This window comes from Molothrus aeneus, chromosome 4 (genome assembly GCF_037042795.1).
Source record: "Molothrus aeneus isolate 106 chromosome 4, BPBGC_Maene_1.0, whole genome shotgun sequence".
Taxonomy (NCBI): Eukaryota; Metazoa; Chordata; class Aves; order Passeriformes; family Icteridae; genus Molothrus; species Molothrus aeneus.
This window is the reverse complement of record NC_089649.1, coordinates 5581472-5601072: the sequence shown is the minus strand read 5'-3', so window position 1 is coordinate 5601072 and position 19601 is coordinate 5581472. Positions and strand designations below refer to the sequence as shown.

At 53.8% G+C, this 19601-nt stretch overlaps 1 long non-coding RNA gene across 2 annotated transcripts; it reads left to right on the top strand.

Moving 5' to 3' along the window:
- Positions 1 to 2935: 2935 nt before the first annotated feature.
- Positions 2936 to 7110, top strand: LOC136555884 (uncharacterized). 2 transcript variants are annotated; one of them, XR_010783546.1, is made up of 6 exons: positions 2936 to 3205; positions 3731 to 3795; positions 4405 to 4468; positions 5132 to 5207; positions 5964 to 6085; positions 6759 to 7110. It is a non-coding gene; the product is annotated as an uncharacterized lncRNA (long non-coding RNA). The 2 variants fall into 2 exon arrangements; XR_010783547.1 differs by lacking the exon at positions 3731 to 3795.
- The last annotated feature ends 12491 nt before the right edge of the window (positions 7111 to 19601 follow it).

Sequence of the window (19601 nt, the reverse complement as noted above, 5' to 3'; positions counted from 1 at the left end):
ATAGAAATTAAATAAAATTTTAAAAAAACAAAATTAATCCAAAATAAATGAAAAACAAAATAAAAACTGTAAAGTGCTGTAAGAATTCCATAAAAGGTAGTGCCGTAATGCAAGACCCCCAAACACCACCACAATCACCAGCTTCAGTTGGTCTGGGCAGCAGCAAATAAAAAAAACACTGAAAAGCTTTAAAAATAGAAAAATTAAAAATAAAAAATAAAATTAAAAAAATAAAATAAAAACTTTAAAAATTAAAAAATTAAAAATAAAAATTTAATAAAAAATAAAATAAAAAATAAAATAAATACTTCAAAAATAGAAAAATTAAAAATAATAAGTAAATAAAAATTAAATTAAAAACTAAATTAAAAAGCTTTAAAAATAGAAAAATTAGAAATAAAAATTAAATTAAAAATTAAATTAAAAAAATAAAATAAAAAGCTTTAAAAAGAGAAAAATTAAAAATAATAAGTAAATAAAAAATAAAATTTGAAAAATAAAATGAAAAGCTTTAAAAATAGAAAAATTAGAAATAAAAATTAAATAAAAATAAACTTAGAAGAATAAAATAAAAAGCTTTAAAAATAGAAAAATTAAAAATAAGTAAATAAAAATAAAAAAATAAAAAGCTTTAAAAATAGAAAAATTAGAAATAAAAATTAAATATAAAATAAAAGCTTTAAAAATAGAAAAATTAAAAATAAACATTAAGTATAAAATAAAATTTAAAAAATAAAATTAATTAAAAATAAATGAAAAACAAAATAAAAACTGTAAAGTGCTCTAAAGTATCATAAAATTTCCATAAAGGGTAGTGCCGTAAAGCGCGACTGTCGTAAAAGGGGCCGTAAAGCGCGACTGTCGCAAAAGGGGCCGTAAAGCGCGACTGTCGCAAAACGGGCCGTAAAGCGCGACTGTCGTAAAAGGAGCCGTAAAGCGCGACTGTCGTAAAACGGGTCGTAAAGCGCGACTGTCGCAAAAGCTACCGTAAAGCGCGACTGTCGTAAAACGGGCCGTAAAGCGCGACTGTCGTAAAACGGGTCGTAAAAGCGACTGTCGCAAAAGGTGCCGTAAAGCGCGACTGTGGTAAAGGGGGCCGTGAAGCGCGACTGTCGCAAAAGGTGCCGTAAAACGCGACTGTCGTAAATGGGGCCGTAAAGCGCGACTGTCGCAAAAGGTGCCGTAAAGCGCGACTGTCGTAAAGTGGGCCGTAAAGCGCGACTGTCGCAAAAGGTGCCGTAAAACGCGACTGTCGTAAAGGGGGCCGTAAAGCGCGACTGTCGCAAAAGGTGCCGTAAAGCGCGACTGTCGTAAAGGGGGCCGTAAAGCGCGACTGTCGCAAAAGGTGCCGTAAAGCGCGACTGTCGTAAAACGGGTCGTAAAGCGCGACTGTCGCAAAAGGGCCGTAAAGCGCGACTGTCGTAAAGGGGCCGTAAAGCGCGACTGTCGCAAAACTGCCGTAAATTGCCGCTGTCGTAAAAGGTGCCGTAAAGCGCGACTGTCGCAAAAAAACTGTCGTAAAGCGCCACTGCCGTAAAATTGTGCTATACAGGCTGGCGGCGCCCTGGCTGTCACGGGGTGCCGTACAACATGGCAGCGCCGTGGCCGTCGCGGAATGCCGTACAAGATGGCGACGGCCGACCGAGTGGGCGTGGCCGGGGGGGGCCGTGTCGACGGGCTGACGTCATTAGGCGGCACTCTGCCTGCAGTGCGCCGGTGCAGACGGCAGGGGGCGCTGTGCCTGCAGTGCGCCAAAGCAGACGCCGGGGGGCGCTGTGCCTGCAGTTCGCCGGTGCAGACGGCAGGGGGCGCTGTGCCTGCAGTGCGCCCATGCAGACGGCAGGGGGCGCTGTGCCTGCAGTTCGCCGGTGCAGACGGCAGGGGGCGCTGTGCCTGCAGTGCGCCGGTGCAGACGGCAGGGGGCGCTGTATAAATAGAGTGTAAAGTATAAACTATACAGAAGAAGAAATAAAAGCTCTATGTCACCTGCAGCTGTAGAAAATTTCAGGCTCCCATGGAGGAAATAGTTTTCCTAAAATCATTACCGTTTTGGGGTTTTTTGCACTCCTAGGTAGCCTGAACGTTTCTACTGCTGCTTTTTTATTCTAAAGCTAGAATGGAAAGCCAAGATTAAAAATATAGGGAAAGAAAGAAAAGAAAGAAAGGAAAGGAAGGAAAGAAAGGAAAGAAAGAAAGAAAGAAAGAAAGAAAGAAAGAAAGAAAGAAAGAAAGAAAGAAAGAAAGAAAGAAAGAAAGAAAGAAAGAAAGAAAGAAAGAAAGAAAGAGGAAAAGGAAATGAAGAAATAAAAAGAAGGAAGAGAAAGGAAGAAAAAAAAGTGAAAAAGGAAAAGGATGAGAGTGAAAAAGGAGGAGTGAGAGTGTAAAAGGGGGTGAAAAACAGAGTGAAAAAAGAAGAAAGAGTTGGAGTGGAAAAGAAAGGACATTCGGGAGGGGCGGTGCTGCCTAAGGTGCTTCCGCGCCCAGGAGCGAAGGAGCCGTTTGATCCCCCGGCGGGACCGCAGCTCCCGGTGGCGGAAAACGGAGCGGTGGCTGTCAGTCCGAGACTACAACTCCCGGCAGGCCCTGCGGCCGTAAAGCGCGGCGTCTGACGCAACGGCCGACGCGCCGTAGGAGTGGCTGGCGGGCCGAGGCGGCCGCGCGCCGGGGGAGCGGGCTGGGCGCGGGGAGCTCCCGGCGCCTCTCCCGCGCGGGACGGAGCCGCGGCAGCGACGCTGGAGGGGCGAAGCCTCCGGCCGGCCGCCCGCACGGAGCCGAGCGGCGCGGAAGGGGCGTCCGCCCGGTGCCTCGGCCTCGCTCAGCGGTCCCGGTGGCGGGGGCTCAGCTCGGGCGGGGCGCGCTGCAGCCCGCCGATGGCGGAGCGCCAGGCGGTGCTTTGCTGCCGCGGGCCGGGAGCTGCAGGAGCCGCCCCGGGCGAGCGGCGCCGGGCGCTGCCGCGGTCACTGTGCGGCGGCGGGCGGAGGCGCGGGAGCCGCCGAGCTGCAGCCGTGTCCCTCGGGCTGCTGCCGCTGCTGCGGGCGGGGGCGGACGAGCGGCTGGAATGACACGGCTGCTGAGTGCCTCAGTGCTCGTGGCTCTTTCTTCCACGCAAACAGATGGAGCGGCATCGCTGAGCAGTAAAACACAGCGATGGCCCGGAGAATGGCGAGCGCAAGGAGCGCCGGGCTGGATCCTTCTGCTGGCACAGGTGCGATCCGCAAACTCAGCCCCTGGTGCCCCTACCCTCCCGACCCCCAGGGGAAATGCTCTCCAGCCTCGAGCTGCTGCAAGACAAAACGTGTGATTTGACACTAGGGTCCGGAAAAGGTTTCCGTTTAGATTAGCAAATGCCTCAATTGTTCTTGGTTACATCCTAGGATCGGTTTTAGGCAGTGACTTTATACCGCTTGTCGGATTTTCTTGTGCAATGGTAAGAAAATAGGCAGGTCTGATCCTGGTTTCGCTTTTTTTCTACTTCATGTTCCACGAGCTGCTTTTATCCAAGCAATTGTTTTAAAGTTCTGCTGTAGGCATTTATGGTTCACTTTTTTTTTCTTTGCAGCACCTGTGACTTTTTTTTTTTTCTCTAAATCGGCAGTAAATATAGCTGAGTAAAATTACCTTGGTTTTCTTCCTTCTTTTTTAACTGACATGTTTTTATTGATAATCCTATTTGAATATGCAGAAAAAGTGGGTATGTCCTGTAATATATCCCAGCTTTTCTTGTTTACAGGGTACTCAGAAAATCTGTCTCCCTTAGAGTCCCACTGAAACATTCTCAGTGCAATCTCCGTTAAGGTATGGATTGACAAATAAGCCACCATCAGCTGAGATATTTGCCTGTGTACCTTTTCCTGTAATTCAGAGCTTGCGTTCTGTGTAAACCTATAAAACATGTAAAAATGGTTTTGCAAGTCTTAATCGTTGAAGGCAGCAAGAAGTGGTTTTAAAGCCTGTTCTTGAGCAGACAAATGGGAAAAGTGTGGATTTGATGCTGAACTTGTCATTTTTCATTTGACTTGCCTTGAATTATTTAGGAAGACAGAGAACTAGAAAAAGAGAGAAATAGAATTGGTTCTTGAGCCCTCCTAAAATGCTCCCCGTGATTCTGTGTGGAGCCAAAGTGAAGGGTGATGGAACAGAGCCCTGTGCTTTGGAAGGAAATCAATTTCAACCTGATCTCCACCCTGAGTCTCCCTAATTTCTGTTTTTAAAATGCAAACGAAGTTTAGGAAGTGTTGGGAGTCAGTATTTTGGGGAAGAAATGGCAGTTGCACCAATCGTTCCATTTCCCAGAGGCTCTGGGAACGATTCATTTTGTAAGCGCTGTAACTGCAATCGGTTGGTGGTTCGGGGTTGGAATGTGCACTTGCCCTCCTCTAAAGCACTCGTTCCTTTGCATTTCAGTGCCAGGAGTCTGGAGAAACTGGAGAAGAGCCCAAGAGACATTTTTCATCCTGAGATAGAAAAGGTAGGAAAGGACTTTTCTTTGTTTGGTTCTTTTTCTTTATTATTTTCTGGAAATAGAAGTAATTAAGTATAGATACCACTGGTTTGTCTGTTCCAGCAGCAGATAATAATAGTAGTAACTATAATGTGATACTGCTTAAACTGTCTCTTTATCCATTGAACTGGTCATTTAAAATCCAAACTTGTAAACACAAATAAAACCATCATCTTTGTAGAATCTTTAATAGGAGGGGGCTAAAGATGCTGGTTTTGTTGACAGGATTTATTGGTTCTGGAAGGGCAAGAGGTGAGTACAAGCCTGACTACTTCTTGCTCACAGACCCGTCCGGTGAATGCAGCTTTGTATTTTGATGGGCTTATGATGGCTTGGAAATCAATTGCTCGTTACAGTAAAAATAAGTAATGTTTTTTTGAACATGATAGCAAAAATAGCTTAAAGCACCAACTTAATAATAATAGATCACCAATTTAAGGAAATAATTTTATGCTATACTATCAAAATGTAAAGGTAAATGATTATGTATTAGGAGGTCGTATGAGATGTACGTTCTAATGTGTAGCATGTATACAAAGATACACACATACTTGAAAGTCCTTAGAGGAAACAAAGTTTTACATCTTCTGTTTGACTGTTTACCAAATAATATTTGGTTTTATTTTCCAGGGATCGGTGAATTTTAAATTTGGAGTCCTCTGTGCTAGGGATGGTCAGCTTACAGATGATGAAATGTTCAGTCATGGTGAGTTTTTCACCTTCTCCTTAATTGTTTTGTTCACCTACATAAAAAAAAGGTATGTTTTTTATTTGTTACCCTGTTCTGTCCGTTTCCTCAGTATTTGCTGGAGCTCTGCTTACCCAAGCTTTGGGTAAAACAAGCTTTGGGTTCCTTCTGTCCCACTGGGTGTTGCCCAGTTTGGCTGCATCTGGTGAAATTCACCCTGAGCCCTTACAGAACCAGCTCAAACCACGTGAGAGCCATTCGCAGCTCTCTCAGGACACCCGGAGGAGGATGGGTGACGTTTCTGAGCATCTGGCCAGTGTACTTCTATCAAAACTCGGCCTGTGACATTTCTGGGGAAAACCCTTCTGTATCCTGGAGGGTTCCTCAAACTCTGTTGAGGATCCAGGTAGCAGTTGCTCACCTGGATGGTTCCAGCTCCTCAAGTTAACACTTGTACTCTTGCCCTGTAGTTTAGATCTATTGTAGTTTTGGTATTTTGCAAGGTTTTGCGTCTTTGGAAAATAACGTGCGTTTCACTCTTTGGAACCTCTCGGATCATTCCTTGGTGCAGCACCACCTAATGGGACACTTGGCTGCTGTGCTGAAGGGCTTGGTTACTAGGATTGTAAATCCCGGAGAGTTTGTAAGTCTTCTGTCCCCAGGGAGGTGTCACGCTTTGTTCACTCTGTTTGTCAGGTGCTGCTTCTCGTCGGAAGTATTAACTTCAAACTGCCCTGTTCTTTTTTTAACTTTTTTTCCTGGTTCTCTCCGTAGGGCAGGGAAGGACTCTCGTATCCCGGTCGTCAGACTCAGCGCTGCCCGAGAAGATACAGAGACTGTAAAAATCATAAGGAGCAAATAGGACTGCAGAGGAAACAAACTGGAGAGAACAAAAGGTGATATTGTTCTCCTTAGCCTGGATTAGAAACATCCCCTGTGCTTTGATGCCGGTGGCTGCCAGGGGCTCGTTAGGTCTTTTTAGGCAGCTGTAGGTGTTCACTTGTAGGTTTTCTGTCTGGACGAGTCAATTCAGACTTTGCTAAGCTTATATTGGAAAATTACTCTCTAGTTCAGTCCAGCATGACATTTTTGAATGTTGTAAAAAAGAACATGTTACTTTGAATTTGCTAATGATGAGAAGCTTTAGGTTTCAGGGATGGGAGATATGAGAAGAATTTTGTGGGGACGTTAGACTGAAATAAAGCACACCTTAGGCTGGACTGGCACACTTGCAGATCCCCTATCAAACAGGAGTGCTTAGATTAGCCTGGGTGCTGCCCATTGTTTCTGTAGGAATAAATGTTTCCTGGCCTTCAGAAGTAAGCTGCTTTGAAAACCTGGAAGCTGCAGTACAGTGACAATCCACGTGCTTGGGATTCAAAGGAGATTTCAGAAGGGTGATGGGCTTTTGTCTTTTCCTACAAGTCCATGTAATCCTACGGAGGAGTTTTTAATTGCGTGCTGCCGAGTCACCCATCAGAGCCCTGTTGTACCGATGATCATGCAAATACAAAACAAAAAATCAGAGCCTGTCCCAGCCCCTTAGAGCCCAGCCCATTATTTCCTCAGGCTGCCCTCTGTGTGCCATTGATACTCAGCACGGGAGCGAGCTGAGGGTTGCTGCAGCTGTTGGGAACAAACTCCTTCTCGTCACACAGCAATAGAACTGGGACGACGCCTGGGCCAGCGCCTCTCTGCTCTCGTCTCCCCAGTCTCCAGCAGAGCAGCTCCGGCCCATCCGGGTGTGCGTGACCCAGTTCCCGATGGTCTGAACGCGCTGAGCAGCGCTCGGCTGCTGGGGGGTTCAGGGAAGGCAGAGTGTGCATTATCATCCTCCTGAACCTACAGACAAACCAAGGGAGAAGCCATAGGGTGGCAATCAGTCGCATACATGCTAAATAAAACTCGCCGGTGTTTGTAAGGATTGTTTCTGCTTGTTCTTTGTTGTGCTTCTGTGCTTAGGAAGCGTCCCTTGAAAATGAGTTCAGTTCATCACTTGAAACTTTGTTTGCAGACCCTCACTGAGCAGAATTTGTTGCAGACTCGGTGCATGCTGTGCTGCCCTCCTGGGAGTGTGAGGAGCTCCAGCGTGCTACTTTGTGCTTTAGGACACTCTGAGGGATTTATTCCTTTTGGGATCCACCATGAGAATTCCCAAGAGAGGTAGTAATAAGGTATGACATTGGGAAAAAGACTGTGTCCTTGGAATGTTGTTGTTGTTGTTGTCGTCAAAAGTTAATTTTTCCTTCTTTCTTAGCCAGTAGTCAGCTTTTTGCTTTATTTTTTGTGATATCAGTATTGGATTGTTTAAAAAATGGCTTCAAAATAACTGCAGCGGCTGGCCACCAGGACCTTGTTCAGATTTGCCTATTTGCTTGTAGCTAAAACGTTTCCATATTGTTTCTCATTCTATTGAAGAAACTGCTGCCCAGTCAACTAAGAACTGAACATCTGTCTGTCTGGGACATGGGGAGAGGATTTAGGTCGTGTCTTTGTTTCCAGAAAAAAGTTCCAGTGTAGTTTCTAACTAGAGGCAAAGGGGGGTGAAGACTCGGGGCTCTGATGCCGTTGGGGGCACCCCGAGGTGCCCAGGAGAGGGAGCCCCACTGCGGTGCAGGAGCAGGTATGTTATCACGTACTAGAGAGCAAATGATAAATAGAAATAGGAAAATTATAAATATAAAATATTTTTAAGTCGTTAAATAAAGCGGGTTTTTTTACTTGTCAATAGGCAGGGTTTTGATGATAAAAATTATAAATACAAACAATATGAAGGTAGAAATCTAAGTCTAGAAATATATCATAAATACATACAGATAAAGTTTAAAAATAGAAGAAAAAATCAGTTGCAGCAGTAGATACGATACATAATATAAATAATACTTTAAATACATGTCTAGAATTTTATAGATATTATATATAATTATTAATAGATTGCATCAAAAGAAACTATAAATATAAATGTGAATATAATTATACAAAATATAAAAATATTTCGATATCGTTTAAAAGAAGGTGTTTTCTTGTATTTATTTGGTTAGAGATGGCTGTTTTATTTGGATTAATAGAAGTATTCTAGAAATATAAATCTAACTATAGAAAGATGCAATCGATAGAGAAAGATATTTCTAAAAACACAACCGAACGACGCCGCCTTCGGGGGAATCGCACGAGCTCGGCCGAAGCAAGGCGAGAGCGGCCGACCCTGACGGCCTCGAGCGAACCGAGGCGAGGCTTCCGAGGCTGCCTGGAGCGAAGCGAGCCGAGCTCAGGCGAAGCGAGCCTGCCGCTCTCGTGCGCGCTAATTAGCGCCAGTGCGGTCCCAGCCTAATGAGCTCCTGCCCGAGCCCGCGCTCCCGGTCGTGTCCGCGCCACGGCCGGGCCGCCCGTGGGACGCGGCAGCGGGAGAGCCCCGAGCCGGGCGAGCTGAACGTGAGGCGGCGGCGCTTGCCCGCCCGCCCTCAGGGAGCCGAGCCGAGGCGAGCGGAGCCCAAGGCACAGAGCGGCTGGGAGTTGGGCCGAAGCGAGCCGAGCTCGGCCGAAGAGGCGAATGCAGGCGCCAAGAGCCGAGTTTAGCCGACAATAGCCGAGTTTAGCCGACAAGAGCCGACTCGAGCCGAGCGTCTCCGGAGCGAGCCGAGCTCCGCCGAGCGCAGCATCCCGGGCAGGGCGAGGCGCCGGGCCGGGCTCGGGGTGCGGCCGGGGCTCTGGGAGGCTTCCCCGCCTGTCCCTCTCTCTAGCCCTCCTTCCTTCTCCCCGTATTCGCCTTCTCTCGCTCCCTTTCCCCCATTCCCTCTCCCCCCACAAACCCGGCTCCTTCCTGTCCTGTCCCTAGCCCGCTACTCCCTTCTGTTCCCCCTCTCTCCTTCCTCTGCCCAGCCTCCCTGTACCCTCGTCCCGGGCTTTCCCTTCCCGTCCCGCTTTCCTGCGCAGCCCGAGCTCCCTCGCCGCCCTTTCTCATGCCCTGCTCTCGCTCCTCTCTTCCCGTGCCCCCTTTCCTTCTTTGCCCCGCAGCCGCGGGGCTCGGGCTGCCGGAGAATAAAGCCCCGAGGGCCGGAGCCCGGCGCCCCTGGGCCCTTGCAGGAGTCCCCGCGCGGGGCCGGAGGCTCTCGGCGGATCCCCCCGTGCCGCTCAAGCAGCCCGGCCGACAGCGCCGGAGCTGCGGCTTTGCCGGCATCGCGCTGAGAGCGGCCCCCGCCCTGTGCCGGGCCGTCCCCGCCGTCTGTGCCGCTCCCTCTCTCGCTGCCCCCGGCCCGTGACAGCGAGGCTGGGCAGGAACCTCAAGCCTTCTGGGGGCTGCCCCCGCTTTCTTGTTGCAGCAGAATCCCTTGCTGGGGCCATGCACGTGTGGGAAGGGCTTGGGGGAAGCGCTGTGCTGCTGTCCAGGGCAGGCGGATTCGTTCTGAGCCTTCTTTGGGGGTCGGGAAAAGGGGGGGTGAAGACTCGGGGCTCTGATGCCGTTGGGGGCACCCCGAGGTGCCCAGGAGAGGGAGCCCCACTGCGGTGCAGGAGCAGGTGGGGGGCGGGCGAGGGGCGGGGGTCACGCTGGGTGCCGTCCCCCAGAGGGACCCAAAGCTGCCACCAAATGCGCAGGGAAATTGCATTCCAATGTCTTGGGACAGAGGCTCATGGGAAGTTTTCTCAGCTATCCAAGGCACGGAGCCCTGGAGCCAAGTCAGCCTGAGCTGCTGCGTGCTTGCTGTGAGCCTTGAGGTGAGCGCGCATCATTGCGGGCTTGGGATCGATTGAAATGCGCTAAGGAAACCAGCTCTGGCGAGGGAGGCAGGGAGGGAAATGCTCTCTTAACATGTGCCAATGCTTCTGTCAAACTCATCAGGGCAGGACAGCGTTCAGACTGAAAGTGTGAGAAGATGTGGAGTGAGACAGAGAATCTGACAGGAGCACCGGACTCACAAGTGCACGAATTTTGCTTTTGGCTTGGATTTAAACTCAGAAGTTGTAAGGAATTTGGGAAGGAGAAGGGACATTTCAGAAGGAGAAGAAGGAGAAGTTGTTGCAGTCCTGGCAAAATCTTTGGTTCTAGCTAAGAAAAGAAGTTAGTTTAAAAAAGAACAAAGAAAAAAACGTGGGTTTTTTTCCTTCACTGCTCTATTAATTGGTGGTATATGGTGTGTTGTTTTATTTCTTGGTCTTCTTAACTCTGTGTAAATAGTTTTTTGAGTGAAGCTCACTTTCTGGACGGGTTGGTTTGTATTTGAGGTAGGATTAATTTCAAGAGGTTTCTTTCCTAGACTTCTGACAGGTATTCCTGGGATTTTGGTTTTGTTTACTGTATGTATCAACAGAGAGATTTGGTAGGGCCAGCTGGGCTGCTGGAGTTTTGGGTGTTAATTTATGAGATGGCTTTTGTTCAATGCAGTTTTGAATTGTTGAAAGGGTTTTTAATGTAGTGGTTTTAAGGCGGTTTTTAAGAATTGTTTGTATTGTTTCACGTTGTTTGTAGTTGGTGTATGATCAGGGATATGGTGGAACTTCTTGAACGTTCTGGTTTTAGCGTTCCTAAGTTCCAATTTCTTTCTGCTTTGATTTTTTTTTTCAGTTTTATTTTTGGAGGCAGGGGCATTTATATGGTGGGTTTTTATAGGCAATATGCTTTTAAATTTGGGTAGTGATATTTTTTAGTATTTTAATAGTTTAGAGTTTTTATTTTCATGCTTTTATTTTTTTAATTTTTAAAAATAATTTTAATAGATTATTGGTTATTATTTGTGAGTTAGCATAAAGGTAGAGCTTTGGGGGCTTTTTTTAGTAATGTTTAGGGTCAGTTGTAGGGTTTTGAGTTTAGTGAGTTGGTTGGATTTAATTTTTCATGGGTGTTTGTTTTTACTAGCAGTTCTGTCATTTTCCATGTGTATCTGAGTTTTTTGGGGTTTTGAGCCATTGGTTTAGGAGGAAGTTTATGATGAGAATGTACGGAGCTTTTGGGCTAGTTATAGTGGGATTTCAAATTTCTTTACAGTTCGGTTGATTTGAGTTTTTCTTAGGGTTAAATGTCGTGGGGTCTTTGTTCTGTTAGTCCTAGAAATAGGTTTTGTTTGGATATGCTGCGATGGATGAGCGTGGGCTGCGTACCGGTGCTGACGAAGGCGCAGGATTTTTGTGGTTCTGATGCGTTGGGTTAATGAATTGATATGGTCTAATATATAGATTAATTAAAGTAGAAATAAATATAAATATAAAAATAAATATAAAATGATAGTGGTAAACATAAATATAGAAAACAAATAGATAAATATATAAAACTATAATATATAGTATATTATTGTAACATACCATAATATATATAAATGATAGTCTATTTTATATATATATCCAAAGATATATAAATATAGATTGTAAATCTAAAAATATTTAAATATAGTTAAAATAAATTGGGGATTTTTTGATTTTATTTGGTTATAGGCTGGGTTTTTAATAAATAATATAAATAATATAAAAATAGAAATACAAATATAAAAATATATATTATATATACACCAATATATATAAATATTTATTATAAATAAATATAAGAAATATACAATATAAAAATGATATATCTATTTTTATATTATTTATATTATTTATAAAAACCCCCTCCTCTGTGCAGTCTGTCGCAGTTGCCCACAGTCTGTCGTGCTGCTTACGGAAGTGCCAAAAGCCAAAACCTTGAGGAACAGACCTTAATGTGACTCTATAAATGGCTTTAACAATCCCCTCCTTTCTTGTTTTCATTTTGAGGCAATCCTGATTGCCTTTGGTTTTCTCCAGCCAGAGTTAATCCAAAATCTGTCTCTTCAGGCCCCTTTCTGGCCTTGCCTAGAGCACAGCACACTTTTTCCCCCTTGAATGTTTCTCCTGGCTGGTGAGGCCATGAAAGGAGTGGGAGATGATGGGAGAGGAGCTCAGTGCAGGCAATTGCAGAGTTCCTCGCTCTCCCCTGTGCAATAAGGAGGGGAGCATTGCCCAGCAGGCAGACGATGGAACGAGTGGAGATGCCTTGTGAGGAAGGCAGAAGGAATTAATGTCTGCAGGAGCCCAGGGAGCGCTGGGGCTGTAACTGGGAGATGCACAGCAGACATTCTCCCCAAAGGCAGGGCAGGGGCGGTTTCTCCTGTTTCTGGGCAATGCCGGGGTGGCTGTCACTGCTGCTGCCACTGGAACTCTCAGCCCAGGGCTCAGGCCAGCGCCAGCAATCATCTCTGCCAGCTCATGGGCATTGCTGGATGTCTCCTGTGCTGCTCAGTGACGCTCAGCAGCCTCAGTTCTGGTCAAAATCATTTCAGTGGGAGCTATGAGGCACAAAAATGCTGAGACCGATTTCACAGAGCCACCTGTCCCTCGTGAGTGCAGGGTGCAATCCCAGCAGAGCAGGGGCAGCTCTCCCTGGCTGTGCTTTCTCTCAGCACCTGAATGACCCTCAGTGTTTGGCAGGAAAGGGGCTCCAGTAAACTGCCTCCTTTCTCCTCCTCCTGGAGTCCCAGCTGCAGAAAGAACTGAGCAGTGGGGTGCAATCCTTGTTTGAAATGGCTGAGAATGAATCTCGATCCCAGCCTCAGAACTGAGCCCCGGTCGTTGCGTTTGCCTTCTCCTGGGTGCGCTGCAGTCGCTGCCGTGCCCCAGGGCAGGGATTTGTGTGCCAGCCTTAGCAGGCTGAAGTGCTGGAGATCTCTCGGTGGGCAGGAAATGGAATGGGCTGCCTTGGCCGCACCTGCTCCTGCCAGCTGGATCCAATATCCATGGGGGACTTTGCAGGCACCGCGTGCGTCAGTCCCGCTCCTTAGGACAGGCTCCCAGCTCTGCCCTGGCACTGATCCGGGAGCTCTGGGACACCAAAGGTTTGGAGCGGCCCCTGAGCCTCGGCAATGCCTGCAGGGCCGGAGGCTTCCCTGGGCCAGGGCAGGGAATCCCTGCTTGTTCCCAGGCGGGAATGCCCGGGCTGGAGCAGCTGGGAGGCGTGGCCCATGGAAAGGGACGCGAGCTAAAGGCCGAGAGCTCAGGTGGAAGCAGCGGCTGCCAAGGGAGCTGAGCCAGAGGCAGCCCGGGCAGGGCAGAGGATGGGAATCCTGAAAGGTGAACGTGCCCAGACCGGCAAAGGGCAGAAAGCAAAAGTCCAAGCCAGCAAAAGACAATGTAAACCGTGGAGATAAAAAGACTCTTGAATTTGCCTTTTCATAATGAAATAAATCCAGCTGGAACAACATCAATAAAAGCAGTGGGAAGGATCATAGCAACAGGTGGGGTTTTGCTCAGCTCTGCTTCGCTTTGATTCCACTACAAAAGATCAAGGCTTCTCAGGAAGATGGAAATGAACACATAGGTTGATCCAAGAGCAGTGAAAAGTGGGAATGAGGAACTTGTAGCCCCAGGAATGGCTCTGCCCTTGTGCGCTAAGAGAGCTTCAGCAGCAATTCCCGCTTTGGTGACATTTTCCAACAACGTGGATTTTCTACAGGGGCAGACTTGGAAAAGAGCAGCTCCACGTTGAGATCACGTTGAGAGCTGCTCATGAGTGTCACAGCTGCAGCTCCCCAGAAGCTGAACTGTTCACTGCAGAAAGAAGGAGAGGCAATTTGTTTTGCCATTATCAGTGTGCTAACAATGTGTGCCATGCAAAGGTCACGAGCAGAGATGGCAGCAGGCTTTGCTCTGAGAAGCAGAACAGGTTGGATTTAGGGCATCCTAATGAGATTAGAGTGAGACAAAAGCTCAGCTGATAGGAGCAGAGGAGCACGTGGATCCATCCAGGCATTTCTGTCATGGAAAGCTAAATAGGCAAAGATCTGGCATCAGCTTTAATTGATGGCTGTCATCTTTCTGCTTTTGAGACCTAGTCAGTGGCATGGTATTGGCCAGAGTTTTAAACAGACAATGGCATCAGGTGTTAGGAATCTTAGCTAGGTGTGATTGCGTAAAGAAGGAAAGGAGAACAGCGTTGTTTATCTTTGTTTTGGAGCCTGCAGCCATTGTGGCTGCTTTGCACAGTGCACGTTGGTAGCGGTCGGTGTGCGAGAGTCTGTAAAATGAATATGAAAGCTTCTGGCCATGCCTTGATCCCGCCCAAGGAGCACAGAGCGAGTTCTCCCCTCAGGAGCAGCCCTGTCGGCCGGCAGTGCCGGCTCCTCCCGGGCACTCCCATCCGCCTCCTCCTCCTGGCGGAGCCCGAGCAGAGAGCCCGCGTCCCCGAGTCCCCGGGCGGGATGCGAGTCCCGGGCTCGGGCCCGTCCCTCTGCTCCCGCTCAGTGCAAGGGGCTCGGTGCCGGCTGCTGCCGAGCCCCGGCCGCTGGGGCTCCGCTTCCTCTGCCAAAGCTGCCGCTGTCCCTGAGAGAGGCGGGGCAGCTGCCATGGCCCGGGAGCGCGGCCATCCTTGGGGAGCTGCTCCTTCCCGGCGGCGGCAGCTGGGAGCTGCCTCAGCCTGAGCTCAGGAGCCGGGCAGGAGCGCCCGGATCGTCACCCGCTGCTGCCCGCTCCGGCCCGGGCACCGGGCACCCCTTCGGTTCCCCCGGGCCGAGCGGATCCGGGGCTGCTCCCCGCGCCGCGGCAGCGCCCGGAGCCACGAGCGGCATCGCTCCGTGAGCCGGAGGCGGCGCAACAAACCCGGCTGGGGATAATGGGATATCACAGTGCTGGGATAACGCGGTATTGCAGACGGGCTGCATTTTATGGCATCCTTTCAGGGCAGGCTTCCTACCTTCTAATGCCACGGGTGGGTTTTTTGCTAGCCTGGAGCAGTTCTCACAGGAGAATCAAATGGGTGAGAGGTCCATTCCCTGTGACCATCTGTGGGGATGGCCGCAGTCAACGACCCTGTGAACTGAGACTAATAAATTGGGCATTTTTCTGGTCTCAGAATCGGAGTCTTAAGTCCTGTGGGTTGTTTGTTTGTGGGTTTTTTGTTTGTTTGTTTGTTTGTTTTTTTTGTGGTGGTGAAGGTGAGGAGGGCTCAGGGACAAAGTCCTCCGCTGCTGGCACTTGGACCCAGTCCCAGCTGGGCAGGCCGAGGGCTGTGAAGCCGGGACTTGAGCCCTGTGTTTCGGGGGTGCAGAACGAGGCTCGCCCAGGCCTCGAGCACAGAGGCCGAGTCCTGCATTTTGGGGCCCGGGCCCGGCCCCGGCCTGACGGGGGCGGCTTCGGGGCTGAGAGAAGCGCTCAGGCGCTCCCTCGTGGCGCTCGGCAGCGGAGGCCGAGCTGCGGCCGAGGCTCTTCCCGGAGCCGGGACACTCGTGGGGCCTCTCCCCGGTGCCGATGGGCGGGGGGTGAGGAGCCGGGAGCGCGGCGTTGCGGGGCCCGTGGGGCCGGCGTTCGGGGGCTCGGGCCCAGCCCCCGCCGCGGTCTCGGGTGCCGGAGGCCCCGGGGCCGTTGCCGGGCGGGCGGGGAGGTGCCGGGGGCAGGAGGCGGGGCGGGAGCCGCGGTGTCCCCGGGCCTGGGCGGGTCCCGGCCGGGGCTCGGCGAGCCCGGGCCCGACGGAGCGGGACGGGAAGGCGGGGCCGGCGGTTGCCGCTCCCTGGCCGCCACTCCCGCCCGCGGCGCCGGGACACGGAAGGTGACACCGGGACGGGGCTCTGCGGGCTCAGGAGAGCCAGGCCCCTCCCGCCCCATAGCGATCCAAGTCGCGATGGCGACGGGGGAGAGGCGGCACCGGCCGGGACTCCCGGCAGAGCCGGGCAGCGCTCGGCCCCCGCAGCCCAGGCCGCGGTCACGGCCCCGCCGCAGCGCCCCGGGCTCCGAGCGGTCCCCGGCGGGAGCAGCCGTCGGGCGGGGCTCGCACAGCGCCGAGCGAGGCTCCCGAGCGATAGCCCCGGGACCGGGGGGGACAGGGGGGCGGGGCCGGCACAGGTGCGAGGGGCGGGGCCACGGAGCGCGGGCACGGGGCGATGCGACGGTGCCACCGCCACCGTGGGCGGGGGGCAGAGCGCCGCTGGGGTGTGCCGGGCGGTGCCGCCTCTCCCCCGTCGGGCGGATGGAAGCGGCATCGGGCCCGGGACCGGTTTGGGGCCCGGGATGGCGGCGGGCACGGGGCGCTGCCGGGTGCGGGATCGCGGCCGTTCCCCGGTGCGGAGCCGCCGTGTGGGGCCGGGACCCCGCAGGGCGCCCTCTGGCGGACACGGAGCGCGGTGCGAGCACTGCGCCCCCGCCTGGCGGGGGACAGCGGTGCGGGGGGCGGAGCCTGAAAACAGGGGGCGGGGACAGGGGCGGAACCGGGCGGAACAAGGGACGGGGCCTGAGAGAACGGGGGCGGGCCCAGGCGGCACAAAGGGCGGGACCAGGGGCGGGGCCGGCTCAGGTGTGCACGGCGGGCGCGGCTCAGGTGTGCGGGGCCCCAGAGCGGCTGCGCGGGGCGGGGCCGAGGTGTTTTAGACCCCGGAAATCGCCTCGGCTGCCATTTGCTCACTCAGAGCACGGTGCGGACGGGAGCTCCCTGTGCGGGCTCCGCAGGTAAGGCGCGGAGGCTTCGGCCTCCCTTTCTGTCCTTCTCTCTATCCCTCCTTCCTTCCCCGCGTATTCCCTTTCTTTCTCCCCCTTCCCTCTCGCCCTAAAACGCTCCTTTCCTCTCCTCCCAAACCCGACTCCCCTCACTCGTTCCTGTCGTGTCCCTTCCCCGCTACTCCCTTCTATTCCTCCTCTTTGCACCGTCCCTCTTGTCCCCCCTCGGCCTTTCCCTTCCTCTCCCGCTTCCCTCCTCACTCCGACCCCTCTCCCTCCCCGTCCTCACCACCCCCATCTCTCCTGTCTCCCCGTCCTCCCCTCTCCTCCTTTTCTCGCAGCCGCGGGGCTCGGGGTGCCGGGCAATAATAAAGCCCTGAGGGCCGGAGCCCGGCGCCCCCGGCCTCGCTGGGGTCCCCACACGGGGCCGGAGCCGCTCTGCGGGTCCCCCCATTGCAGTCCAACACACGGCCCGACACCGCCGGGGCTCCGGCTTTCCCAACATCACACTGGGGGGGTCCTGGGGTGGGGGGCCCGAGTTACAGGGGCCCCCTCATTAGGAGGGGGTCCCAGGGGGGAGGGGGGATAGGAGGGACCCCCTCATTAGGAGGGGGTCCCAGGGGGGAGGGGGGTTAGGAGGGGCCCCCTCATTAGGAGGGGGTCCCAGGGGGGAGGGGGGGATAGGAGGGGCCCCCTCCGGAGGAGGGGGTCCCTGGGGGGGGTCGGGGAGGGCCCCCTCCGAAGGAGGGGGTCCAGGGGAGGGGGCGGGGCCTGGGGGGGTAATTCCCCCTCCAGGCTCCGCCCCCTCCCCCGGACCCCCTCCTTCGGACGGGGTCCGACCCCGGCCCCCTCCAGGGACCCCCTCCTCCGGACCGGGGCCCGGGAGGGGGGAGGGCGGGTGGGGTGGGGAGGGGGGCACGTCACTCTGCAGCGTGAACATACGTAAAAAAAAAAAAAAAAATGCCAGACACACGACCGTCCCCTGCCGTCCTGTCCCCGCCCGCCCCACCCTCCCCCCCGGGCCCCGGTCCGGAGGAGGGGGGTCCCTGGAGGGGGCCGGGGTGGGACCCCGTCCGGAGGAGGGGATCCAGGGGAGGGGGCGGGGCTTGGAGGGGGAATTACCCCCCCAGGCCCCGCCCCCTCCCCTGGACCCCCTCCTCCGGAGGGGGCCCTCCCCGACCTCCCCCCAGGGACCCCCTCCTCCGGAGGGGGCCCCTCCTATCCCCCCTCCCCCCTGGGACCCCCTCCTAATGAGGGGGCCCCTCCTAACCCCCCCTCCCCCCTGGGACCCCCTCCTAATGAGGGGGCCCCTGTAACTCGGGCCCCCCGCCCCAGGACCCCCCCAGTGTGATGTTGGGAAAGCCGGAGCCCCGGCGGTGTCGGGCCGTGTGTTGGACTGCAATGGGGGGACCCGCAGAGCGGCTCCGGCCCCGTGTGGGGACCCCAGCGAGGCCGGGGGCGCCGGGCTCCGGCCCTCAGGGCTTTATTATTGCCCGGCACCCCGAGCCCCGCGGCTGCGAGGAAAGGAGGAGAGCAGGGAATGGAGAACGAGAACAGGGGAACGGAGAAGAAGGTGGGGAGAGATCGGGGTGTGCAGGACAGCAGAGGACGGGGCTGGGGGGAAGGCAGGGTAGAGGAAGGAGCAGGATTGAGGGCGGGTGGGGAGCGACTGGTGGGGGGGAAGGGGGAACTGGGAGCGGGGTCAGGGGGGAGTCCGGCTGGGGAGGGAAAGCAGATGATGGAACAGTAGGGTAAGGTAGGTAGGATAAAGAACGAGAGAGGGGCGGCCGCAGGGGGGGAGGGAGGGGAGGGCTAGGGGGGAGAGGGAGGGGGGGGGTTTGGGGGGGGGAGGGTGTAGGGGGTGGGGGAGGGGTGGAAGGGAGGGTAGAAAGGAGAAGTACACAGAAATATAACACAATAGAAACGCAGGAGAAAAGAAACGCAGAGAAAAAGAGATATAGGGCCCCGGCCGGCAGCAACCCCCCTCACCCAACGCCCAGGAGCAAATGGCTCCGCCGTGCCCTCCCCGCGCCTTAAATCCCCCAAGGCCCCGCCCCGCGCAGCCGCACTGGGATCCCTCACACCTGTGCAGGCCCCGCCCCTCGCACCTGTGCCGGCCCCGCCCCCGGGGCCCCGCCTTCCCCCCGCCCCCCGCCCGCCCATAAATCCCGGCGGATCGGCGCCTGTCCCGTTTTCTGCGGGGGATGCTCATCTCGGGAGGCGGCGGGAGCGTTGCTTGGAGCGCTGTGCGGAAATCCGGATCAGGGGCTGCTACTGGGGCTGCGCGGGATCCAAGGCACTCGGCTGGGACCGGGATCTAGGCCTGGGGATTCGCATCCTGGTCCTGCCGGTATTTCTTGTGGAATCTGGACTGAGCCACTTTTTCGTCGGCGGATAGGGTATGGGTACTGGGGCCGGAGGATCGACAGGGGACTGGGATATCGACCATCATCGCTGTGGTCGGGAAAAGCCGCTCCGGGACAGGCGCTGCCGCTCCGGCTGCAGCCAGCGCGGGGCTGGGTCCCGCCGGGGCTCCAGGCACGCTCCGGCTGCGGCAGCAGGGAGCCGGTGCTGTGCCGCTGCCGTGCTCGCCAGGAGGACGACGCTTCCCCGGAGCAGCCTCTGGATCGCGGCTGGCAGCGGGAAGGACACCGAGACCGCCCGTACCGGCCCCGGGACCCCCTGGGCATCGCCGCTCGCTCAGCGCCGCCGCCCGCCCCGCGGGGCGCCCCCTGGCGGACACGGCACCGCCCCGCAGCCCCCGGCCCGGTAACGCCACGAGCGCCGCGCTCCCCTACGAGCCACAGCGCCCGCAGCCCCTGCTCCGTGCCCGCAGCCCCTGCTGGGGGCTGCAGCTTCCCAGCCAGGAGCAGCCGCTCTGCGACGGCCGCTGGGGCCGAGGCGTTGCTGCTCCTGCTCCCGTTGTGCCTGGGGTGGGACTGGAGCCCCAGGGAAATGCTAGGAAAAACTCCATGGGTTAAAAAACCA